This window comes from Budorcas taxicolor, chromosome 1, assembly GCF_023091745.1.
Source record: "Budorcas taxicolor isolate Tak-1 chromosome 1, Takin1.1, whole genome shotgun sequence".
Lineage (NCBI taxonomy): Eukaryota > Metazoa > Chordata > Mammalia > Artiodactyla > Bovidae > Budorcas > Budorcas taxicolor.
In genome coordinates, this window is record NC_068910.1 from 57,430,579 (window position 1) to 57,450,492 (window position 19,914).

A 19,914-nucleotide genomic window follows, 5' to 3' on the forward strand; every position below is an offset into this window, starting at 1 on the left:
ACATTGCTCGGATACCTACAGCTTCAAACAACCTTGCAGCGACAGAAAAACTGAGCATCTCAAAAGCCCTGGTGGGTGGATCTTTCTATTTGCTCTGGTGTAAAGGTAAAGGTGAGCATCTGTTCCATCTGAGTGTCTGTCAAGTGTCTATTTGACAAGCTCTTTGCTGCCATTCTGCTTCCCAGATAGTGAAATTCTTAAAAAACAAAAATGATATCAATGCAAAAAACTCTGTGATTTTCCAAGACTTGAAAGCCAGGTTTCTAACAGGCACAGGTGTAGGGCGTGGCCTGTAGGGGGGTGACCTCCACCCTGGGGGCCTCCCTGTATCCAGGTTCCTAAGACCTTTGCTCAAAGTCCTCAAGGTAGCTCCTTTGGTGGGAGCAATACCTTGGACTGTCCCACGTCTTTCTAAAGATCTGAAGTCAACATATTCGGCAAATAAGAATCAGGGCCACCCAAGCAAATGCACTCTGCTCCCTCGTACACGCCCCTCAGCATGGAATCCAGCACTACTTCATCCAGTCTCAGCTGCCTATTTGTCATCATACAGTCACTGCAAACTAGGTCAAGACACATCGGCACTTTCCTGTTTCCCCCATACTCTATGCCAGCCATGAAAGCTGAGACTTATCAGGGCTGGAGGACAGGAGAGGAGGGAAAAACAAGCAGAGGGGAAGAAGAAATGCAATCTATTTCCCACCAAGCCCCTTCATAAATCTTCATCTTCTTTCCAGCAAGAGCCAGGAAAATCACAGCTTCACGAAGACAGGGATGCTCATTAGCCAAGTTCAAAACCTATGAAAAATAACAGTAGAAAAATCATTCACAACTGATTTATGGTGAAATGGAAAGAAGTGGAAGTGTTGGACCAATTGCCTGCTTTGTAAATATCCTTCAATCTCAAGCTCACTCTAGAGCTTGGCTCCAATCTGCTTCTATAATTAGAGCACCAAAATGTGAGGCATTAATACCGCCAAGAGATCATTAATCATCCCAGCTTGCTCATGATGAAGGCCCAGCCACAGGCCAGAGGGAGGGCTGAGCAAACAAAATAGACATTGATCGCTATTTGAAGACCCTAGCAAGACCGTTTACTCCATGTGTGTTTGCTGGCGTCTATCACACAGGAATTGCTACACAGTCCATCAATAACAACGCGGTTTCAACTCAGACTGAAACAGAGAAATGATGCAAGTTTCCTGGTAATAAGCAAACTAAGATCCATTTGAGGTGCTTACATTTGGGTTGCACTTGGTCCCTAGTAGGTGATTACACAGCAATGTCATCATCTCTCATTACCTCAGTACTGAGACAATAATCGATAAATTGATGAATATGAAATAAAAGAGTCCACAGTCTTCTGGAATCCTTCATGAATCAACGTTTTTTCTCAGAGCAGTAAAACCTCATTAACATGAATAGTGTAGAGAGCACACCTTCTGAACAATGGGAGAAGTGGTCACTGTTGCTGTTGTTGAGTCACTAAGTCATGTCTGACTCTTTCTGAACCCATGGACTACAGCACGCCAGGCTTCTCTGTCTTTCACTGTCTCCCAGACTCTCCTCAAATTCATGTCTATTGAGCCAGTGATGCTGTCTATCTCATCCTCTGCTGCCCTCTTCTCCTCCTGCCCTCAATCTTTCCCAGCATCAGGGTCTTTTCCAATGAGCCAGCTCTTTGCATCTGGTGGCCAAAGTATTGGAGTTTCAGCTTCAGCACCTGTCCTTCCAATGAATATTCAGGACTGATTTCCTTTAGGATTGACTGGTTTGATCTCCTTGCACTCCAAGGGACTCTCAAGAGTCTTCAACACCACAGTTCAAAAGCATCAGTTCTTCAGCACTAGTCTTCTTTATGGTCTAAATCTTACATCCATACATGACTATGAAAAAACCTTAGTTTTGACTATACAGACTTTTGTCAGCAAAGTGATGTCTTTGCTTTTTAACATGCTATCTAGGTTTGTCACAGCTTTCCTTCCAAGGAGCAAGCGTCTTTTAATTTCATGGGTGCAGTCACCATCTGCAGTGATTTTAGAGCCCAAGGAAATAAAATCTGTCACTACTTCTACATTTTCCCCTTCTGTTTGCCATGCGGTGATAGGACTGGATGCCATAATCTTAGTCTTTTGAATATTGAGTTTTAAGCCAGCTTTTTCACTTTCCTTTTTCATTTTCATCAACAGGCTCTTTAGTTCCTCTTCACTTTCTGAAATTAGAGTAGTATCATCCACATCTGAGATTGTTGGTATTTTTCCCAGCAATCTTGCTTCCAGCCTGTGATTCATCCAGCCCAGCATTTTATATGATGTACTCTGCATATAAGTTAAATAAACAGAATGACAATATACAGCTTTGTCGCACTCCTTTCCCAATTTTGAACCAGGGAGCATTCTGTACCTACTTAATTCCAACATTGCTTCATTCAGGAATCTTTACCTGGTCTTAACACTTGGGAAAGGATCCTTCCTATGAAGACCCAAGACACTTGCACTTTCTTAATTTAAATATCTTCTTCCTCTCATTAGATCTTCGATATCCTGTTTCCCATTGCACCCCAAGCATTTACACCTAACACACAGTATAAACTCATGAAACAAGGAATGAATGAGTGAATCAGTGAGTCATGAGGGCTTGATCCATTCCAGCCAGCAAGTATTCACATTCTGGTCCATTTAGGAACTGGGTCAAAGCCATGCACATCACAATTCCCAAAACCTATCAATAAGGTTACATTACACAGAAGAATCAAGGTAGAGATGGAATTAAGTTTGCTAATGAGCTGACCTTAAAATAGGGAATGCCAAAGAATGCTCAAATTACCGCACATTTGCACTCATCTCACATGATAGTAAAGCAATGCTCAAAATTCTCCAAGCCAGGCTTCAGCAATACATGAACTGTGAACTTCCAGATGTTCAAGCTTGTTTTAGAAAAGGCAGAGGAACCAGATCAAATTGCCAACATCTGCTGGATCACGGAAACAGCAAGAGGGTTCCAGAAAAACATCTATTTCTGCTTTAATGATTATGCCAAAACCTTTGACTGTGTGGATCACAATAAACTGTGGAAAATTCTGAAAGAGATGGGAATACCAGACCACTTGACCTGCCTCTTGAGAAACCTATATCCAGGTCAGGAAGCAACAGTTAGAACTGGACATGGAACAACAGACTGGTTCCAAATAGGAAAAGGAGTACGTCAAGGCTGTATATTGTCACCCTGCTTATTTAACTTCTATGCAGAGTACATCATGAGAAACGCTGCACTGGAAGAAACACAAGCTGGAGTGAAGACTGCTGGGAGAAATATCAATAACCTCAGCTATGCAGATGACACCACCCTTATGGCAGAAAGTGAAGAGGAACTAAAAAGCCTCTTGATGAAAGTGAAAGAGGAGAGTGAAAAAGTTGGCTTAAAGCTCGACATTCAGAAAACGAAGATCATGGCATCTGGTCCCATCACTTCATGGGAAATAGATGGGGAAACAGTGGAAACAGTGTCAGACTTTATTTTGGGGGGCTCCAAAATCCTTGCAGATGGTGACTGCAGCCATGAAATTAAAAGATGCTTACTCCTTGGAAGGAAAATTATGACCAACCTAGATAGCATATTGAAAAGTAGAGACATTACTTTGCTAACTAAGGTCCATCTAGTGAAGGCTATGGTTTTTCCTGTAGTCATGTATGAATGTGAGAGTTGGGACTGTGAAGAAAGCTTAGCGCCAAAGAATTGATGCTTTTGAACTGTGGTGTTGGAGAAGACTCCTGAGAGTCCCTTGGACTGCAAGGAGATCCAACCAGTTCATTCTGAAGGAGATCAGTCCTGGGTGTTCTTTGGAAGTAATGATGCTGAAGCTGAAACTCCAATACTTTGGCCACCTCATGCAAAGAGTTGACTCACTGGAAAAGACTTTGATGCTGGGAGGGATTGGGGGCAGGAGGACAGGGGACGACAGAGGATGAGATGGTTGGAAGGAATCATCGACTTGATGGACGTGAGTCTGAGTGAACTCCGGGAACTGGTGATGGACAGGGAGGCCTGGTGTGCTGCAGTTCATGGGGTTGCAAAGAGTCAGACACAACTGAGTGACTGGACTGAGCTGAACTGAACTAACTAAAATAGGGAATTAATCTTGAAATATCAGGATGCACCCAGTGTAATCACAGGGGTCCTTAAAAGGGAAGAAGCGTTGGAGAGCCAGAGAGAGACGAGCCACAGAAGGAGGTTGCAGCAATACGGTGTAAGGAGGACGGGGCTCACAGATGCTGCTTAGAAAACAAAGGAGGGGGCCATACCCCAGGGATTGTGGGCGGCTCCAGGGTCTGGAAAAGGCAGGAGGCACCTTTTTCACCAGAGACTCCAGAAAGGAACACAGCCCTGCTCACTGACCTCTTGATTTCAGCCCAGTGACACCTGTGGCAGACTTTTAACCAACAAAAGTATAATATTAATTTTTTTTTATTTTAAGCCAATAAATTTGTGGTAATCTGTTTTAGCAACAATACAAAACAACTGACCTGGGTAATTTAAAAAAAGTATGAATGCCTGGATCCCACCTCCAAAAGATTCAGATTTGGTTAATCTGGGATGCTGCTGAGACAGTAGGATTTTTAAGAGTACAGCTGGTCAGATGTGAAGCAAACCTTAAGAATCATTCAGTTATCCAACAGTGTTTGGATATTCTCTCTCTCTGTGTCTCTCTCTCTCACACACACACACACTTGCCCAGGACAACACATCAACCAATTTCCATGCTCAGCTTGAGAGAAAAAGTAGAACAAGGAAATTAATATTCCATTACAACACTCCAGGTAAATCAGTGGGGAAAAAGCAACAGTCTAGTTCGTATAGGAGAGAGATATGAAGACAGGTGCTGAGACATTCAGTGGACTTTCCAATCTGAGAGTTAGTAAGTGAAGAGCCCATCCTGAGAACACTTAGTGGCCAGGATCTTAAAAATCAAAGTGCCTTCAAAGAAAGAAATACAGATCAATGGAACAAAATAGAAAGCCTAGAGATAAATCAATGCACCTGTGGACACCTTATCTTTGACAAAGGAGGCAAGAATATACAATGGAAAAGACAATCTCTTTAACAAGTGGTGCTGAGAAAACTGGTCAGTTCAGTTCAGTTCAGTTGCTCAGTCATGTCCGACTCTTTGCGACCCCATGAATCACAGCACTCCAGGCCTCCCTGTCCATCACCAACTTCTGGAGCTCACTCAGACTCATGTCCATCGAGTCAGTGATTCCATCCAGCCATCGCATCCTCTGTCGTCCCCTTCTCCTCCTGCCCCTAATCCCTTGAAGCATCAGAGTCTTTTCCAATGAGTCAACACTTTGCATGATGTGGCCAAAGTACTGGAGCTTCAGATTTAGCATCATTCCTTCCAAAGAACACCCAGGGCTGATCTCCTTCAGAATGGACTGGTTGGATCTCCTTGCAGTCCAAGGGACTCTCAAAAGTCTTCTCCAACACCACAGTTCAAAAGCATCAATTCTTTGGCGCTCAGCTTTCTTCACAGTCCAACTCTCACATTCATACATGACCACTGGAAAAACCACAGCCTTGACTAGATGGACCTTTGTTGGCAAAGTAATGTCTCTGCTTTTGAATATGCTATCTAGGTTGGTCATAATTTTTCTTCCAAGGACAACCACCTGTAAAAGAATGAAACTAGAACACTTTCTAACACCATACACAAAAATAAATTCTAAATGGATTAAAGATCTAAATGTAAGACCAGAAACTTAAAACTCCTAGAGGAGAACATAGGCAAAACACTCTCTGACATAAATCACAGCAGGATCCTCTATGACCTACCTCCCAGAGAAACGGAAATAAAAGCAAAAATAAACAAATGGGACCTAATTAAACTTAAAACCTTTGCACAATGAAGAAAACTATAAGCAAGATGAAAAGACAGCCTTCAGAATGGGAGAAAATAATAGCAAATAAAGTGAAGTCGCTCAGTCGTGTCCGACTCTTCGTGACCCCATGGACTGCAGCCCACCAGGCTCATCCATCCATGGGACTTTCCAGGCAAGAGTACTGGGGTGGGTTGCCATTGCCTTCTCCGAACAGCAAATGAAGCAAATGACAAAGAATTAATCTCAAAAATATACAAGCGGCTCATGCAGCTCAATTCCAGAAAAAATAAACGACCCAATCAAAAAATGGGCCAAAGAACTAAACAAGAGATTTCTCCAAAGAAGACATACAGATGGCTAACAAACACATGAAATGATGCTCAACATCACTCATTATCAGAGAAATGCAAATCAAAACCACAATGGGGTATCATCTCATGCCAGTCAGAATGGCTGCTATCCAAAAACCTATAAACAATAAATGGTGGAGACAGTGTGGAGAAAAGGGAACCCCCTTACACCGTTGGTGGGAACGCAAACTAGTACAACCACTATGGAGAACAGTGTGGAGATTCCTTAAAAAACTGGAAATAGAACCGCCATACGACCCAGCAATCCCACTGCTGGGCGTACACACCAAGGAAACCAAAATTGAGAGAGGCACGTGTACCCCAATGTTTATCACAGCAGTATTTATAATAGCCAGGACATGGAAGCAACCTAGATGTCCATCAGCAGATGAATGGATAAGAAAGCTGTGGTACATATACACAATGGAATATTACTCAGCTATTAAAAATACTGCATTTCAATCAGTTCTAATGAGGTGGATGAAACTGAAGCCTATTATACAGAGTTAAATAAGTCAAAAAGAAAAACACCAGTACAATATATTAACACATATATATGGAATTTAGACAGATGGGAATGATGACCCTATACGTGAGACAGCAAAAGAGACACAGATATAAAGAACAGACTGCTGAACTCTGTGGGAGAAGGCGAGGGTGGGATGACTTGAGAGAATAGCTTTGAAACATGTTTATTACCATATGTGAAATAGATTGCCAGTCCAGGTTCGATGCATAAGACAGGGTGCTCAGGGCCAGTGTACTGGAATGACCCTGAGGGGATGGAATAGGGAGGGAGGTTGGAGGGGGGTTCAGGATGGGAGACAGATATACACCTATGGCTCATTCATGTCAATGTATGGCAAAAACCACTACAACACTGTAAAATAATTAGCCTCCAATTAAAATAACTAAATTAACTTTTTTTAAAAATCAAAGTACCTTAAACCCTCCAAATTAGGAACCCTCTCTTCATTGAACACTCCTATGCACCACACTCAGGAGTAATTAAATAAGGGAAAAAATGGTATGAGTGTAAATCACGAAAACCATTTCCACATCTGTTAAAGAAGTTGTGGTACATATACATAATGGAATACTACACAGCTATGAAAAAGAATGAAATAATGTCATTTGGAGAAACATGGATGGGCCTGGAGATGATCATACTAAATGAAAGACAGACATCATATGATCTAACTTACACGTGGAATCTAAAAATTGATACAAATGAACCTACCTATGAAACAGAAATGGATTCATGAACACAAAGATCAGATTTGTGGCTGCCAAGTTGGGAATCTAGGGAGGGATGGATTAAGAGTTTATATACACATATTTTTTTTATATTCTTTTCCATTATGGTTTATTACAGGATACTGAATATAGTTGCCTGTGTTATATACAGTAGGATCTTGTTGTTTATCCATCCTATATATAATAGTTTGCATCAGGTAATCCCGAACTCCTAATCTACCCCTCCCCTCAGCCCCAATTTGGCAGCCATAAATCTGATCTCTGTGTTCATATTCTATTTCTGTTTCATAGGTAGGTTCATTTGTATCCATCTATATATAGACAGGGAGAAGGCAGTGGCACCCTACTCCAGTACTCTTGCCTGGAGAATCCCATGGCCGGAGGAGCCTGGTGGGCTGCAGTCCATGGGGTCGCTGGGAGTCGGACACGACTGAAGCGACTTAGCAGCAGCAGCATATATAGACAGAGAGAGAGAGAGAGGCTTCCCTGGTGGCTCAGACAGTAAAGAATCTGCCTGCAATGTGAGAGATGTGGGTTCAATCCCTGGGTTGGGAAGATCCCCTGGAGTAGGGCATGGCAATCCACTCCCGTATTCTTGCCTGGAGAACCCCCAGGGACAGAGGAGCCTGGCAGGCTACAGTCCATGGGGTCGGAAAGAGTAAGACACGACTGGGCAACTAAGCACCGCACAGCATATATATTACTGAGTCACTCTGCTACACAGTAGAAATTAACACAACATTGTGAATCAACTATTGCTGTTGTTCAGTCACGCAGTTGTGTCCACTCTTTGTGACCCCATGGACTGCAGCACGCCAGGCTTCCCTGTTTCACCATCTCTCAGAGTTTGCTCAAACTCATGTCCACTGAGTCGCTGATGCCATCCAACCACCTCATCCTCTGTCGTCCCTTCCTCCTCCTGCCTTCAATCTTTCCCAGCATCAGAGTCTTTTCCAATGAGTTGGTTCTTCTCATCAGGTGGCCAAAATATTGGACCTTCAGCTTCAGCATCAGTCCTTCCAATGAATATTTAGGGTTCATTTCCTAAAGGATTTTCCTAAAGGATTGACTGGTTTGATCTTGCTGTCCAAGGGACCTCTAGAGTCTTCTCCAGCACATTTTGAAGGCATCAGTTTTCTGGCACTCAGCTCACACATCCGTACATGACTACAGGAAAAACCATAACTTTGACTATATTTCAATCCAAAAAAAACACACAAAACTATTTTCACATTCTTGACTTTGAAATTGTGTCTCCCTTGCCATGGCTTGAATCTAGTAACATATTCCTGATTCAGTTCATGAGTAGTGCATCACTGGAATTTAGTTTTATCTCTTAGATCCATGTTAGCAAAACACAGGCCATAGGCCCAATCTGACTCACTTTTGTTTTTATAAGTAAAGTTTTATTGAAACTCCACCATGATTATTTACTTTCATATTATCTATGGCTTCTTCCTTGCTACAACAGCTGAGCTGAGTAGTTGTGACAGTTGTGACAGAGACTATATGGCTCACAGTATTGAAGACATTTTTACTGCATGGCCTTTTACAGAAAGAGTTTGCCAACCCCTGACTCAGATTAAGTATGGGTCCTTCCCTCTCCCACTGCCACCATGGTTATGCTTCAGTTTCTCAGACTCGTAAGGACAATTTAAAGAGCCTGGTAGATGCATCCAACAGTAACAGCTCATGAATGTACACAGAAATACCTGACTGATTTTTTTGATGATAGTTTTGATTTACCCAATGATTTAGTTCAAAGAAACTCAATATTCTTTGAACATTATCTCATTTTTTCTGACAGTTTTTATCAGCAAAAAATAATGGGGATAACCAATACATTAAAAACATGATTTTAATCATGTAAGATATTATCAGTTCCCTAGTGCTTTCTCCCACTGTCAGTGTTTTGAAAATTAATTGCTCGTTTGTGCATAACACTGTACAATGCAATCTAAAAAGACATGCATTTGTCTTCTGAGAGCTTACACAATCTAAGGCAGACAAGGACGGCAGAAAAACAGTGCTCCTCAGGTAAGATGCCAAACAATCGGTAGACAAACAAATAATCTGTAGTGTGATGCACTCACAAAACTTGAGTTCAGATTTAATGGGAAGCCAATAAACAAATGTTCATAAAGTGACCCAACTCTCCTAACAAACTCTTCAGTTATTTGATGGAAGCTTTCTTGGAGATGAAGTTGCAGATGGAGCGATCAAGGTGACCTCAGAAATAATTCTAGTAATATGGCTTGAAAGAAAGTGAAAGTGAAAATGTTAATTGCTCAGTCATGTCTGACTCTTTGTGACCCCATGGACTGTAGCCCACAAGAGCTCCAGGCCTGCCTCCCTCTTAGGCCCCCAAATGTTTACAGGACACACCTATGCAGTCTTGACCCCACCAAAGTGAAAGTCGCTCAGTCATGTCCAACTCTTTACAACTCCACGGATGTAGCCCACCAGGCTCCTCTGTCCATCGGATTCTCCAGGCAAGAATACTGAAGTGGGTTGCCATTCTCTTCTTCAGGGGATCTTCCCAACCCAGGTATCAAACCTGGGTCTCCTGCATTGCAGGCAGACTCTTTACCATCTGACTACCAGGGAAGCCTAGTAATATGGCTTAATTACACTTAAAAGGGATAATCTGATGTAAGCATGGGCAGAGAAATTCACCCAGGAAGACTGAGAGTCAAAAGCATGCTAACACCCACCACTGGAAAAAAAGACCAGGCTCTACACATGGGATGGAAAACACGGTTCCTGAGGGTGCCTCCCCCACCCCCGACCCCGCCAAGTGTCTAATCTCACATGGCAACTGCCTCCAACTGACCACAGCCTCTTCCAGGCCAGGCACAGATACAGTCTTAAATTCTTTTCATCTCAGAACTCTAAGGAGACTTCATACTGACAAATGATCAAAAGCAGTCTTTAAATTTAAAAAGGAAGGATATCATCTCTACTTTAAGTCTTTGTTCACTGGACAATGAGAGACAAATAATCAGTTGCCCTGTTCTCTCTCCCCCAACCCAAGAAAGAAAGAAAAGAAAGAAAGTGAAGTCGCTCAGTCATGTCCGACTCTTTGCAAGCCCATGGACTGTAGCCTATCAGGCTTCTCCATCCAAGGGATTCTCCAGGCAGGAATACTGGAGTGGGTTGCCATTTCCTTCTCCAGGAGATCTTCCAAACCCAGGTTTTGAACCCAGGTCTCCTACACTGTAGGCAGACACTTTACCATCTGAGCCACCAGGGAAAGGGTTGACCAATAATAAATGGTAACTATACAGAGTCCTTAGACACCAACTCAGAAGGCACATCATAGGGATTATGGGTCCCCAGAGGATAAAGGGGCTGCTAATCAGAGTGAAACCCAGTGCTGTTGAGAGAGTCACTTCCTAGGCAGGTTGATAAGAAGTCTAGGGGTCCCCAAGGAGAGAGGGGTCTGGAATTCTCAAGGAGGAATAAAGGACAAACTTTTTTTCACTCTACATTCCTTAGGATTATATAACAATAATATATCCTGCCTGAAGACAGTCTCTGGATTAAACCTTCCACTAATCCTGTTATCTTAAAATGTAAATTATGGGAGTAGGTCTGGTGAGGTCTTTACAACCTCCAGACATTCTTTTGATTCATTGGAGAGTACTCATTTTGCAGATGAGTACAAAAGAAACTCAGAAAAGCTAAGTGACTTGTCCCTGGTCACAGACCTAACTGAAGAATTCAGTATTAATGGAACATTACTCAGCCATAAAAAAAAATGAAATCATGCCACTGGCAGCAACATGAATGGACCCAGAAATGAGCATACTTACTGAAGTCAGTCAGGCAGAGAAAGAGAAATATCACAAGATATCACTTATATGTGGAATCTATCCAGAGAGACGATATGGGGTGGGAGGTGGGAGGGGGGTTCAGAATTGGGAACTCATGCACACCCGTGGGTGATTCATGTCAATGTATAGCAAAACCAATACAGTATTGTAAAGCAAAATAAAGTAAAAATAAAAATTAAAAAAAAAATAAAATAAAAAGTGATACAAATGAACTTATTTAAAAAATGAACTAGACATAGAAAATAAAGTTATGGTTACCAAGGAAAAGTGGGGAGGAATTTTTTAAAGTCAGTGTTAAAACCCAGGTCTGTCTCAGTGTCCAGCCCATCATGTTTCTCCAACCCCAGAAATAGTTAGTTCTAGTGGAATTCTATGAATCTCATATTTATAATAGCATATTTATAATGTATTTTGAACACTTATAAACCAGATATTTTCTGCCTCTTAAATCTTTGCAAAATTTTTAGGAGATAGATACCATTATTATTATTTTAATTTTACAAAAGACAAAGAGAGACATAGAAAGACAGAAAAAACATCCCCAAAGTTGCACAGCTAGTAAGAGAAAAAGCAGAATTTAAACCTGGCCATCTGACTCCAGTGTCCTTGGGTCACCCACCAGAAGCTGGGGTAAAGGAATGGGGGTTACATACAGCCCCTTCAAATAAATAATGAATCAAAATTGCTCTTGAGTTTGTAACTTGAAATCTCAGAGGTACAAGATGGTGCCATCCACAGGGGTGAAGAAACTGGAATTATGGAAGAACTGTGGATGGAGATGAAATAAGTACTTTTGCCCAGGTAATTTTGAGTAGATGATAAAAATAGTGTTATGTTTCATATTAAGGTGGTGTTCAATATTTTCAAAGGATTTCTCCTATGTTACAGAATTTCTATTTTATATGATCATATACATGATTCATACCTGACTGGGTTAAGCCAGTCATTTAGGAGTGGCCAGGAGACGGGCAAAAGGAGAAGAGGGTGACAGAGAATGAGACCTTTAGATGGCATCACTGACTCCACCGACATGAATCTGAGAAAACTCCAGGCGGTGGTGAAGGACAGAGGAGCATATATGCTGTAGCCCAAGGGGTCGCAGAGAGTCAGACACGACTTCGTGACTGAATAACAACCAGGAGATACGGGCATCACGGAAGCACAATCACTAGGCAAACCCAGAGGAGCAGATCTGGGGAGTGATGGATGTCCCTCCAACCACGGGACAGCAGATGGGACAGAGAAGCCCCCCTCCAGCTGGCGGGGGAGGCAGCTGCTAGAAGACATTTCGCCTGCGCCTGGAATATCCACTGATAAACAACATTCTCCATAAATATTCAGAAGGAGTTCTCACTTATTTCTTCAAAGGCTTTCTTCCAAGACAAGTCTGGGGTTGTTCCCCTCCCAAGCCTGCACCTTCATCACCACAAAGGAATACCAGTTGGGAGCTGCAACTGAACTTGCCCTAGGCCGCCCTTCAAGCTGCTCTGGGACCTGCTTTCTTTGTCGCAGAGACTCTGAGTGGGTGGCCCTCTGTCTGGCCTCTGACACTTCAGTGGAAACAAAGGCGGGGACACCCCATGAGAAGCTGCGTTGTCACTGGCTCCCTCGGTTCAGCATCAGTGCATTCTCCTTCTCTCCCAGAGATTCCTTACTCTGGGGCTACAAACTGTCTCCTCCTCTTCTTGCCCTCCTCGGGGTGGGGGCCTCAAGCCCAGGACTCTCCCCCTAACAACTGCTGCTCCTCCTCTGCACTGGCACTGGTCTTCTCACCCTCACTTTATGGCCCTTCAGCCGCTAGCCCTTCCCTTAGACTCACAGGCCCCAGCTTAACCCATCCTTTGGTCCAGAAAGATAACAGACACCTCAGCTTCACCCAGACCCTACCATCCTGAGAGCTGGAGAAAGACCTCCGTCGCGTTTACCGTGAGACCTGACTCGGAGGAGTCCAGTGACTCGCTGCCCTATCACCAGAGCTGCAATGGCCCAGTCAGCCCGGCTCCTGCTCCATCAGCCGCTGGACCAAGGCCCACTTCCCCTTAAGGATGGCAGTAAATACGTTCTCATCTTTATTCAGAACAACATCCTCTCTAGGAGCAAACAGCTTTACCTGCTTGAGCAGTGGCATTTGGTAAGATCTCTCTATGTGCACATCCACAGCACAAATCCATTATCAAGCACTGCTGGCAAAGAAGCACCAGTGCCTTCTGCGTACAAAACGCTGTGCCCTGCTTCTGCTGAGTCACCCAGGACGAATGAGACAGGCTTCTTGGGCCTGGTTTCGAAGATGAAGTCACCAAGTGGTTAGAGGCATCTCTGGTTCTGGTTGTCTCTGGTCTCTGTGCCATACCAAGTTCAGGCACTTACTCTAACTGCATAGGAGCAGCTGCCTGCTCACTGGGCGGTCCATCCGCCCAGTCCCAGTCCTTCACAGCTGTTCAGATGAGGACGGACTGTAATGGGAGACAGGCTGGTCCCAAGGTCCCTGCTGATGGGAAGAGTAGGGATCAACCTGGGGTCACCTTTCAGAACTAGTGTTTCAGAGGAAATTGCCAAATAATGAGCTTCCTATTAGATTAGAAAAGGGATATGTGTATGCATGCTCAGTTGCTAAGCCATGTTCAATTCTTTGTGAAACCATGGACTATAGCCCTCCAGAGACAGACTATAGCCTGTCCATGAGATTTCCCAGCAAGAATAATGGAGTGGGTTGCCATTTCCTTCTCCAAGGGATCTTCCCGATCCAGAAATCAAACTCACATCTCCTGCACTGGCAGGGGGATTCTTTACCCCTGAGCCACCTGCGAAGTCCATAGGAAAGGGATGGGAAGTCTCAAAATATGGAAGTTGAGGGTTAGGGGAATCTTCAAAGAGAAAATTATAATAAGACAAAAATCATTGTCTTTGAGGTGAGTGACCACGACTTGGTTTGGCCACTGATTTACTCTGAAAACTAGGTAAAGTAGTCACAAAGTGTACCTTCTGCGGAAAGGCCTAGAGGCTAACTTACAAAAAAAAAAAAAAGAAATTACCATTCTACTGTAAATTATATTGAAGAGAAAATAGACCCTAGCCTTAACCACTCTCTTTCCACACTCCCAGGGACCCCACCACTCACACACACTCCCACCACATGTCCAGAAAAGCCCCTGGATCCTCAGCTGAAGTGTGGAGGAGAGCAAACAGCAGAATGGATGAGCAGGTACCCAAAGGAATCAGGACAAAACCAGTATCTGGGAACCAAATCAAACAGGTCCAGCACCTCCTGCATCTTAAATCACCCCAGCATTTAGGTTAACATCAGCCAGCACACTGGGGCCTTGTTGAGTTGAAACAAAAATCAATGTGTTTTGCAGAACATTTTCCAGAAAACAATGAATCTGTTTCTACAGTCACTCATGGGAAAGATGATGAGGGGACGTGAGAAGTCTTTGGCTCTGCAGAGAGAAGCCAAACAAACATGGAATTAGTCTCACGTTTAATATTTAGGAGAAGCTGAAGAAACTGAACTTGCTTATTCTTTATAAAACAATACTCCAGTATATGGGGCATGATAGATAGCCCCATATAAATCCCGGAAAGTAAACAATGCTGAAGAAAGAAAAGACTCCCTCTACCAATACTGGCTTTAAGACAAGAAAACGGCTGAGGCAGACAAAAGATTCTCCCTGCAGAACCACTCATATTCCTGCTCCTTTCACTAAAACCAAACAAGGCTGTCGGTCATAGGGGTAGGTGTGCGGCTCCCCATCCAGGAAATCAGGAGGCCTCGGAGGTCTCAGATCTGCGTTACCCCCCGCCCCCAACAAGGCTGATATTCAGGTAATCGACAATCGCCCCGAGCCAGTAGACACCAGAATGTGAAAGTGAAAGTGTTAGCCATTCAGTCATGTCCGACTCTTTGTGACCCTATGAATAGCAGCCCACCAGACTCCACTGTTCATGGGGTTCTCCTGGCAAGAAAACTGAAGTGAACTGCCATTACCTTCTCCAGGGGATCATCCTGACCCAGGAATCGAACCTGGGTCTCCCGCACTACAGGCAGATTCTTTAATGTCTGAATACTTCAAAGCAAAACAAACCTTCTAACCTAGTTGGAAAATGGCTATAATCCTGAATCTCTCTCTTCATGGCCCCCAACCTGACCGTCTGTGGTCTATCTTTGGGAACTTTCTGGAACCTCCCCACAATCCAGCATCTAGACGCTAACAGCAGGACTTCCCTGGTGGCTCAGTGGCTGAGAATCCGCTGCCAGGGCAGGGGGCATGGGTTCGATCCCTGGTCCAGGAAGAGTCCACGTGCCCCAGCGCAGCTGAGTCCATGTGCCCCAGCTAGTGAGCCCGTGCTCTGCAGTCAGAGAGACCAGCCTGTGCGCCGCAGCGAGAGAGCAGCCCTAACGCGCTGCAACTGCAGACGCATGTGCAGCAGCGAAGACCCAGCACAGGCAAGAAAAATAAATAAAAAATTAAAAACAGTGAAAAAAATAATAAACAATAATAATTGCTAACAGCAGCCACATCTGCGGCCTCCAAGAGCCTGCCTCAGACTTAAGGCCAGGATGGTTAGGGCGAGTGGTCCCCATGCCTTACCACTTAGTGAATATTAGCATCTCTCCATCCTCTTTCCTCTCCTTGTGGTTCTCAAGCAAGAGGGTTTACTTCAGGGTTACTTCTTCCCAGGCAAAACCCATCAGTGCCCATCCCCATATCAGCCCTGCAGAGAGATGGTTTCCAAAGCACCCTTTGAAGCAGCGCCTTTCCTTTCTCCCCGAGAAGGCAATACATAGCACTTCAAGAGTGCAGAAAGCTTGGACTTGGCCTCAGAGAAAGCTGGGTTTAAACAAAGCTCTTCCCCTAGTTCCATGGCCATCATGCAGCCAAGCTCCCGAGCTTCAGTTTTTCCACCTACAACACTAAAGTTCAACCACGGACTCTGCGGGGCTTGGAGGGATTGAGGGTAATGTGCACACAGTGCCAGGCATAGCACTGGGCATCTGCTGGGAACTTAATGAAATGTTCTAAGGTGATGCTCACCCTAGGACAGGCAGTAGGTAGGGCCCCTGGAGTGAATATTCGTGTCTGTCTCTGCTCTCAAGATATGCTCCTTTCAATTCCTGAAATTTCTGTCTACTTTCTGTTTTATGCAATAATGATCACCATCCTGCTCTCAGAGCCCACCTGGGTCCAGTCCAGGGGTCACCAGTGCACCCCTATCTCTTGTCTCCATGACAGGACACCCCAGGACCTCAATGACTACGGACCATCCATAACTACCTTCTCACATGTGGAAAGGACTAGAGTAACACCCAAGACACACTCAGCTGACTTTGGCTTTGGAATTCCTGATCCTGGGACCCCACTGGATTAACATCTTGCCCTGAGAACGGGCAGCCACGGGACACCGAGTTCGAGCAAGACCCCCACCCCTGAAGCAGAGGGCCTGGGGCTCGCTGGGTCTTGCCGGCAAGGCCAGCCCCGTGGCTCTGGCTCCCAGGCCCTCCGCAATGCCGCCATCAGGGCCAACGCCCTGAACTGTCTCTAAGAGGCCAGGGTATGATGAAGTGCTGACAGCTTCCCCTTGTCTAGACAAGTGTAAGGCCAGGCCAACACATACTGAATTTTGAAATATGGTTAAGTTTGAGAGTCAGGATATGCATTGATATAAAAATGTCCTGAATGAGAGCAGCTACCGCGCACTGAGCGCGTTTGGGGCGCCATGCACTGTGCTCAAGATTCTCCACGCCATCTACAACCATCCCGAAACAAAGGCACTCCCTCAGTTATACATCTGGGGCCACTCAGGCCCAGAGAAGTAAAACCATTTGCCCTGAGTCACACAGCTAAGAGAAAAGCAGGACGCAAACAGGTCCGCTTTTCCTCCAAAGCCCCAGTATCCTTCAGGGTGCCATGCCTCCTACGCATATTTAATTCTGACAGTTGGGTGGAAATCATCACTCCATTTTGCAAGTGAGGAACCGGAAATGTAGAAAGATCTACACTAGGGTAGAGACAGTATAAAAATCCAGTCACACTGTTTCCCTTCATCTAAAATGCACACAAGTGTCCAGACACTAAAAGTAGAAGTCAGCATTTATTTCTTTAAAAAAAAAAAAAAAGAAAGCAATTGGGGGGACTTTCCTGGTGGTCCAGTGCTTAAGACTTTGCCTTCCAATGCAGGGGATGCGGGTTCAATCCTTGCAGGGAAATAAGATCCCACATGCCTTGTGGTCAGAAAACCAAAACATAAAACAGAAACAATATTGTAACAAATTCAAAAAAGACTTTAAAAATGGTCCACATCAAAAAGTCAAAAATAAAAACAAAAAAATGTGAGGCAGTCTTGGGGATGGGTGGAAAGAGAAAATGAGTGAAGACGATTCAGGATTGAAGGTGAGCCAGGCCGCCTGCATGAGGTCTATCAGCTCCATCTTCCCTGGAGACCGTCTCCACCTCCAGGGAAATAGTAACCTGGGCCTGTGTGCCAAGTCCCTTCAGTCGTGTCCGACTCTGGGCGACCCCATGGACTGTAGCCTGCCAGGCTCCTCTTCCTGGAGAATTCCATGGGATTCTCCAGGCAAGAATACAGGAGTGGTTGCCATTCCCTTTTCCAGGGAGTCTTCCCAACTCAGGGATCGAACCCATGTCTTTTACATCTCCATCTCGTGCATTGGCAGGAGGGTTCTTTACCACAAGTGCCACCTGGGAAGCTCAAGTAACCCATGGGTTTCCCCAAAATCAAGTTTGCCCTGTCTTTTTTTTTTTTTTTTTTTAGCATCCAAAATCTTTTTCATAGCAAGGTAGAACCTAGGGTTAGTTTTGTAGCCCCAGCTGGCTCCTAGGCATCTGGTGAACTTGAACTGCTGGCCCTCGGAGCTTACACAGTATTTGGTGTGGCTCTTCGGGGTTCATGTACAAAATGCCTGTACACCTCTCAGCCTTCAAGAGGACCAGAAAGGACAGTGCCAAAGTCCTTGGGGAAGCCCGGAGACAGCTGGTCGAAGGTGAGGACCTTGCCCCCAGCCCTGAGGATGCAACTCTGGGTGCAGTTGCTCACTCACAGGGCGCACACCTTCAATTCGGGCTCCTCCTGGACACACACTTGGCCTCCCTGGTGGCCCAGACGATAAAGAATCTGCTTTCAATGCAGGAGACTCAGGTTCAATACCTGATTGGGAAGATTTCCTGGAGAAGGAAATGGCAACCCACTCCAGTATGCTTACCTGGAAAATTCCATGGACAGAGAAGCCTGGTGGGCTACTCTGGGGTCACAAAGAGTCAGACAGGACTGAGCAACTAACACTTTCATTTTCTGGACACATGCGCATCATTGGTTACCATCCCCACAACTGCAGCTGTTTTGCCTTCCCCTGCAGGAATCTTCATCTTCAGCATCATCCGGGAAAGGGCGGAGGCAGCCAGTTGGTGCCACTCCTGAACAATCTCTTCAGAACAACTTGACTGAAGGTGTAGTTGGTTTGTCTGACCAGAAACCTGCACAGCTTGACCAACAGCCTTAGGCTTCTTGCCTCAAACCTTCCACTCCTTGCTGTGGCGGATGTCAACTCCCATGATGGTGCCTCCTACTTAGCCAGGTCCAGAAACAGCTTGCCCTCAGTCTTTTTTTTTTTTAAGCAGGCCTCACATTCCCAGCTCAACAGTGTGGTGGAATAAGCGTATCTGTCACCTCCCAGCAGGGCTGCCCAACTTCAGATCATCTCCTGTTCTCCTGCCTTCAGGGACTTGAACCCAGATCTTGTGATTTATTTTAATCGTCCAAAGTGCTCTCTTCCCTTGCTTTCTCGTCTGATGAGTTCAACGAGTTTCCTCTGGTCAGCCCAAAAGGTGACCTGTCTCATCTGACAGGAACTGTTGATATTTGGCAAAAAGCGAACATGTGACCTGAACAGTCAAGGAGAAGCTGAAACTGTAGTTAGCAAGTGCTGCCTGCTACAGGTGCCCCGCAGAGAGCTCACCGGGGCTCGAGTTCAATGCCTTTGTTTCAAGCAAGCAGCACAAGCGCCACTGCTGGAGAATATTAAGAGAGTAAATGATGACACCTTTACAGACTTGGCAGGCTCTCGCACCAAGGGGCTTTAGCATAACCACTGTGAAACCATCCCAGGCAGAGCGAAAGGAAACAAAACCCCTGCTCTGACCAGCAAAACACATCTGCAGGCAGTCCTCCCAGGGCATTTCCGCAGAAGCTAATATGATGTACAATTTAAAAAAGGGAAAAAAGCACGAGACAAAACTTCCTTCAAGATTAAAAATTTCACAGAAAGATAAGGTGCTGGAGCAGCTCCGCTGGTTCACATGGTTGAGGACTTCTCTGCCTGGGCTGTGATGGGAGACACAGGCTCTGGGCCCACATGACCTTGGCATTCCAGCTTTCACCCACAAGGGCAAGTGTACAGAACACAGCTCAGAGCTTTGCCACCCCTTAGATGTTGTAGCCCTTCTGAGCCCCTCTTAAGAGCGGCTGCCTTAACTAAATGGGGCTCTGAGAGCAATTTCTAGAAAAAGTGTATAATCTTATACCTTCAGAGATGATCTAGTTCATCTGCCTCTGTGCTTCAAATAGAAAAACAGGTAGGCA

General features: G+C 44.8%; 1 pseudogene; it reads right to left on the bottom strand.

Moving 5' to 3' along the window:
- Nucleotides 1-16,635: 16,635 nt before the first annotated feature.
- On the bottom strand, nt 16,636-18,887 carry LOC128052001 (60S ribosomal protein L18-like; annotated as a pseudogene).
- Between the last annotated feature and the right edge of the window lie 1,027 nt (nt 18,888-19,914).